Source organism: Hibiscus syriacus, unplaced genomic scaffold (genome assembly GCF_006381635.1).
Source record: "Hibiscus syriacus cultivar Baekdansim isolate YM2019G1 unplaced genomic scaffold, ASM638163v2 tig00111356_pilon, whole genome shotgun sequence".
Classification (NCBI taxonomy): Eukaryota; Viridiplantae; Streptophyta; class Magnoliopsida; order Malvales; family Malvaceae; genus Hibiscus; species Hibiscus syriacus.
In genome coordinates, this window is record NW_024063068.1 from 590839 (window position 1) to 597674 (window position 6836).

Sequence of the window (6836 nt, forward strand, 5' to 3'; positions counted from 1 at the left end):
GCTTTTTAATCTTTGTAGTGACACAATCAACACTTTGAAAACACCTACGAAACTTCATCTTTGTTGGTCTTTGAACCATTGGGGAACCCCCCTCATCTTTACCATTTCCCATCAAATCTCTCCCTTAAAATAACACCAATGTTTTGGGGTCTTCAACTATATATTTTCCCATTTTCCTTTCTTTTCTTTCACGAAAATCTTAACATTGACTCATTAAATGATTTCAGCTGTATAAAGAAATATTGTTCTAGAAAATTTTGAATTCGAGTAATTTCACATGATGTATGCACGTTGTTAATAGACTAAAAATCTAAACATATTTTACCTTGTAATTATTCTAAACTATTATAAAAATTATTTTTACTGCTAAAACATACAAGATCTATACCCAAAACTAAGAAAAAAATCCATTTGAGACTCGAATCTTACCCATACATTTTAATGATTTCATCATTTAATTTTAGTTTGTACAAATTAGATCTTGAATAAAGATTTTATTGATTTAGATCGATAATATCTTATACAAAATTTATATTAAACATAAAATTTTTAAAATATATATTAAATTTAAAATATTGAAATAAACTTTCAAATAAATTCATATCCATCTAGGATAAGGTCTAAGTAAATAATTTTTTTTTTTGAAAAAATAACTTTTTACCCGACTTATAATACACACTAGTGATGAAGGCAGTGAGTTATGGGTAACTTTAGATATTGATAGAGTGCTTTATAAATAAATGTACAAATAAAAATTAATTTAATTCCACTGTTTTAATTCTGATAAATGTATTGTTCTTCTTTGATGTTATGGATTCGAGTAACTGTGTCTGCAGGGTGTATATAAATTGTTAATAGTTAAGAAAACTTATAAACAAATACTACATTATAACCGCTCTAACTATTTAAAAAACCGATTGCATTGCTAATTAAGAAATTGTATCAATTGTATTAAACCTTCTAGAGTGTGTCAAATATATATATTAATTTATAGTAATACAATTGGGGATACTCCTTTGGATTTAATTTCTCCTCCAATAATTTGATCCGAATTGATCATCAGTAATTTTATTTTGTTTTCATTAACAGATATCGTTGAAAAAGAAAAAAGAAAAAAAAGATATATCTACTTTCTTTGTGCAAATTTGAATGTTTTAGTAACAAAAATATATTGAAGTGGTAGACTACATAAACAATAGCAGATTTTCAAACAACATTTCTTGAACTGTGTTACAAATTATACATATAAATTACACGTGAGAAGGCAAACGTACATGAAGAAACCTATCTAATAGCTTCCATCAAAAAAATTTATGTCAAACTTTTTAAATAAATATAAACTGACCATTGGATTTCAGGTCGGGTACACGAATGAATATACAAGAGATTCATTCGTTAAATTGTTTAAACTTTTTGGGTTTTTTTTATTCGATGATTGTTTGGATATAAATATAAAAATATAATTTTCAAAACATATACAAAAGATTTAAAAAAATGAATATACCCGTGTGAAATATATTCTTATAGAAGATTTAGTTTGAAGATACACAGCTGAGAAAGTGGGATTAATTGAGAGCCTTGATCATCGAGGTCTAAAGATGATTGGGGCTCCATATTGTGGGTAAAGCAGCATAAGAACCGTGGGTGCATGTTGATAGGTTGGAGCCAAGCGGAAGGTGAAGCGTTGGAGTATGATGGAAAGGGCTAACTTGGCTTGCAAAATGGCCAAGTTTTGACCGATGCAAGTCCGTACCCCAAGACCGAACGGGATGAACCCCATCGGGTGTTTAGCTGCATTTGCCACGCCTTTGGAGAACCGACCCGGGTTGAACTCGTCGGCATCGTTGCCCCATATGGTTTGATCATGATGAACGGCCAAGATTGGTATCAAAAGTTCAGTCCCACGAGGGATCTTGTAACCCCCAAGCTCAGCATCTGATTTGGCCTGTCTGATTGTGGCTATTACTGGCGGGTACAAGCGAAGTGATTCATTTAATATCATAGACAACTGCACACCCCCAACATAAAATTTGTCAAATGTGATAATTATAATAAAAAAAGAGAGTAAACTACTTATTTATTCATCTAACTATTCGTACGATTCCATTTTGATCACTTAATCTTTTTTTCAAAATCATAATTAATATGTTTTAGTTTTATTTTGATCATACATAGTTAACAAATTAACAAAACAATTAGCGTGATATTTTTTAATTTTTTTCAATGATAACATGATAGTATCTTATGGTGTCACGTCATCTTTACCATTAATTTTTTACGACCGATGACAAAAATGAAATTAGAAAGTAAAGTTAGCAATTATTTTTAAAAAAAATAATTAGGCGACCAAAAGAAAAACGTGTGAATAAGTAGATGACTAAATATGTAATTTATCCTTAAAGAATAGGACAAATTTAGAGATATAAAAGGAAAACAAGCAAGAGAAAAGAGACAGACGTGAAATTAGTGTTGAATTCAGAGGGGGGTTTTACCGTCTTAAGCTTGGCAAGATCATCTTTGGTGGGCAAGTCACGTGATCCACACACCCTTAACACCTCATCACGTGCTTGCACCTGCCACTCTGGGTGCATTGATAGCAAAACAGTCGTCCACGTCAGCAAATTGGATGTGGTCTGTTTGCCTGCAAAGAAAAAACTCTTGCACTCTTCAATCATGTCGTGGACTGTCATATTCGGGCTCGAATAAGATGCTTCCATCAATGATCCCAGCAAATCCATTGGCCCTTGTTCCTCCATTACGTTCCTTGCCTTCATTTTCCGACGTTCGATTAGCTTCATCAACGATTTTTTAATCTCCTTATCCAATTTCCAACACCTTATGTTCCTCTTCGTAGGTAAAAATCTGAAATTAAAATATTAATAAATAGTGCTTGAACCTGAAATCTTCAACATATGCAAGAGAGAATTGGATGTTTACCTATAGCCGGGGATGAAAACCTTTTGAAATGTCTCGGCAGCGAGCACCAATTCTTGAGCTTGTAAACGGAACACGGCCTGCCCGTCCTCGTAACTGATCCCGAACGCGGCACGAGTGATGACATCTTCGGTGAGTATTTGGAACCATTCGCAAACGTCGACTTCGATGTCTCCGGAGTCTGTCAACATTGCCGACCATTGCTCCAGCATCTCGGTCACTCTTTGTGCCATCACCGGCACAAGCAACTACAACAATGGCTTGGAATAGTTAAAGAAAAAAAGGTGAATAATGATGATGGGAATTTGTTGATAATGGAGAGCTTAATCTTAAACTTACTTTGAGATTTTCCATATGGAAAGTAGGGGTAATGATTTTGCGATGACGAGCCCATTTTTGACCTTTGAGGCTAAGCAGGCCATCACCTTCAAGCTGCTTAATCAAAGGGTGGGCATCGGTTTTTTCATAGAATTCGGATTTGGAGATGAAGATTTCCCTTATGAGATCAGGGTCCGACACTGTTACTCGAACCGTGGGACCGAACCACACCAGAAATGTTGCACCTGCAAATCAGTTAAAAAGGTGATGAAACGCTCAATTCACTCACAAAGTTTACCTAATTGTATGACACTAATTTGTTTTTATCGAATGTGTGAATTGTAAAAACAAAATTTATCTCCCTAACCAAGGTGACACACAAGTGCAAAAAAACTGCAGTTTCTTCATACGTATATATGTAAGGAGTAAATGGTGCAAGAAAAGAAGGAGAAAGATAAGAAGCGTCCAAAAACTCTTAACTTCAAACACCAGAAAAAAAGCTGTAAAGTTTATTAAAGAAGAAGAAGAAGCGCTCCAATTCTCAAAAAAAAAAATAGAATTATAAATTATAATAGTAGTACCATAGATTTTCTTCCAATGGTGGTAAAAGGAGAGGACCCTGGGGAGAATATTATGAGAGAAATTAGGCATGGGAGTTGCAGAAGCTTTCAACATCATCCCCACAAGTTCCTTAACATTCCCGATGAAGAAATGGTAAGGGGGACCTTTGATCCCTTGCCTTGAGAAATGGTCTTCCATCTTCCTCGGTCGCCACCAAAGCGACACCCACACTTTGAACACCAGTAGCGCCACCGTGACGGAGACGAACACCGGCTTCAGCCACTGCAACAACGCCGCCTCCATGGTTCTTCGAGAAGAAGAAGAGATAGTTTCTTTCTCCTCCCCTTGGCTTATATGAATACTTTTTATTTGCTAAAGTTGAGTTCGCCTTTTATTACTACTAGAGGTAGAGAGAAGAAATACAGAAAGAAAAATAATAGAAAAATAGGAGAGAAATTATAATAAGCAAGCCAAGGCCAACGGCGTAGGGGCCGCCATTAGAATCATATAAGGATCAACGTGAGGCTTTCGTTTTTAATTTCCAAAATATATAACATCAACTTTTGAGACAAATGTTACCCCTTCTCTCTCTCTCTTTTCATTATAGATTATTTTTATATTCCCTACATAATATATAATTTTATACACAACCCTTCACTCAATCAAATAATAACAAATTATCAAGGTTTTGAACTTATTGAATGAATTCAGTTATAAAAGTGAGCATTATTTTTTTTATCTAGATTCAATTAACTGTATAAGTAAAATGTGTGCATTATTAATAGTTAACTTTTTAAATAAATATATATATTACTTTTTAAATCATTTAAACTATTAAAAATTGTCCTTTGTAATTGAATTTAAATTATTACAATATGTTATTATTTGATTTATTAATAAGATGTATTTTTTATAAATAATTAGTAAATTAAATATAAACTTTTGTTTTCTTTCTTTTTACATTTTTATTTAACTCTCAAATTTATGGATCCATATTGATGTATTTTGTTGTAACATAATGGGGTTTACTCTAATAATAACTTGTATAACTTTTAAAGCATTAGGTTATTAATTAATTTTAAATCGGTCCATCTTTCGATAAATATAGTATTGTTTTTAACTTACTAATTTATCAGTATAAGAAAAATTACCACCATTTGATGTAAAACTTAATTAATACCATGTATTTTTCGAATAACAAGGCATTTCGAAAGTACATTCTTTTATAAGAATGTCGATCCCCTTATATTTAATTTATTATTTTATATTTATATTAAATCTAATCATTCAAATCGAGAAATATAGTTTGGTTAAATTTTCAACTAAAGAAGTGTTGGTATTTCTATTTTTCATAATTTAATTATGGGATAATTCTTTGGTATATATTAGTAGATTTTTTATATTAAATGAAATATTAAATCTATGGACACTATTTTATAATATTCATGAGGTTATAAATTTGAATGTGATTAAATATAGTTGTTTTTCATTTCAAAAAATAAATATTATAATCTCTATGACTTTTTAATCTCATTTATAAAATTTAAAAAGTTATTTATCAATATATCAAATTAAATTTTGCTAATTTATTTACATTATTAGTCGACCCATATATATCAGCATGCACAAGCTAGTGGACAATATTTAGATCTTTTTTCGTAGTTTAATTAGATTATTTATATGTTGGAAGAGAATAGATTAATGACGCACAGTATGGTGTATAATATCTTAAGGACAAATATCATTAAGAGTATCACGAAATAATATTTTAAAAAATATAGAATATCAATTTTATGAATATTTATTAAACTTCTGGTGTGCGAGTTTCCCCTTCAAATCAGCACACCATGATCGTTGTCTGTTGAAGTAAATTCTTGATTTTCCTCATTATTATTTTTATGATAATTAGAAAATATATGAAGCAACTTTTCTAATTAATGACTGTATGAATAAAAAAGAGGAAGAAAATATGGAGGAAACTAATTAATTCAAACCGTACAAGGAAGACCCGAAGTATCTAAGCACATCACATGTTTTTGAACCCAAAATCTTCAACTTCTCTTCTAATTTTCAGCAGTTATTATTCCAAGAAAAAAGAAAGTTTTCTTTAACTCAAAGATTAACTCGATTGGTTTATGTATTATTTTTTATAAAATTACATCCACTTATTTAAAATTCGTTATTTCAAAAATCTATTCAGTGAATTCAATCATAAAATGTAACTGTCTGAAGAATGCGTGCGTGATTTCTTAAGACACGTTTAAGGTTATTATGTTCAAGTTCGTTTAAGGTTATTATGTTCAAGTTTCGATTTTTTTTTATAATTTAGGAAAAAGGAAGGGAAAAAAACAGAAATAAAGGCATGAAACAAGGCACTAAAAAAGAAGAACAAAGTACCAAGGATATCCTGCTGTCCCTCGTAGGCAAAAAGTTTGAAGTTTTTTGTCCTTGTTTTTGTTGGGTTGTTTATTAGTCAATCGCTTGTGACGAACGATGCCAAGCTGTATGTTGGTGGAAACTGTTAGAAAATATTTTTAAGATTATCTGTTACGAGTCGAACTATTATTTATTTAACACGTACCGTTATAGCGTTTGGCACTTTGGATAGGCTCCCTTTGAACCAAATTATTGTTTATACAATAAAGCTAGCTTAATATGAATCTCAAGCCAACCCGTCTAAGTGGTAAAATAAAATATTGGTTTGTCTAGAGATTTGGGTTCAAACAACGGCGTCTATAGGATATATGTGCTTTGTTAATAGGTTAAGAAGTTTTAAACAAATATTACCTTATAATCACCTTACTATTATAAAACAATGTAAACAACACCATTTATCGTTGAACTTTACTCTCTCTCTCTTATTTCACTCATTGTAATTTCAATTTTTCCGATTTACTTTGAATTGGTCTTGTTTTGGTCACTTTGAATTATTTTATTATTATTTTGGTATGATGTGATAATATTTATCATTATTTATTATAAAATAACTTAAAATAACTTAAAATATAAAATTCAAATCAAAT

General features: G+C 31.1%; 1 pseudogene; it reads right to left on the reverse strand.

Moving 5' to 3' along the window:
• Window positions 1-1486: 1486 nt before the first annotated feature.
• Window positions 1487-4116, reverse strand: LOC120159289 (annotated as a pseudogene).
• Window positions 4117-6836: the final 2720 nt, after the last annotated feature.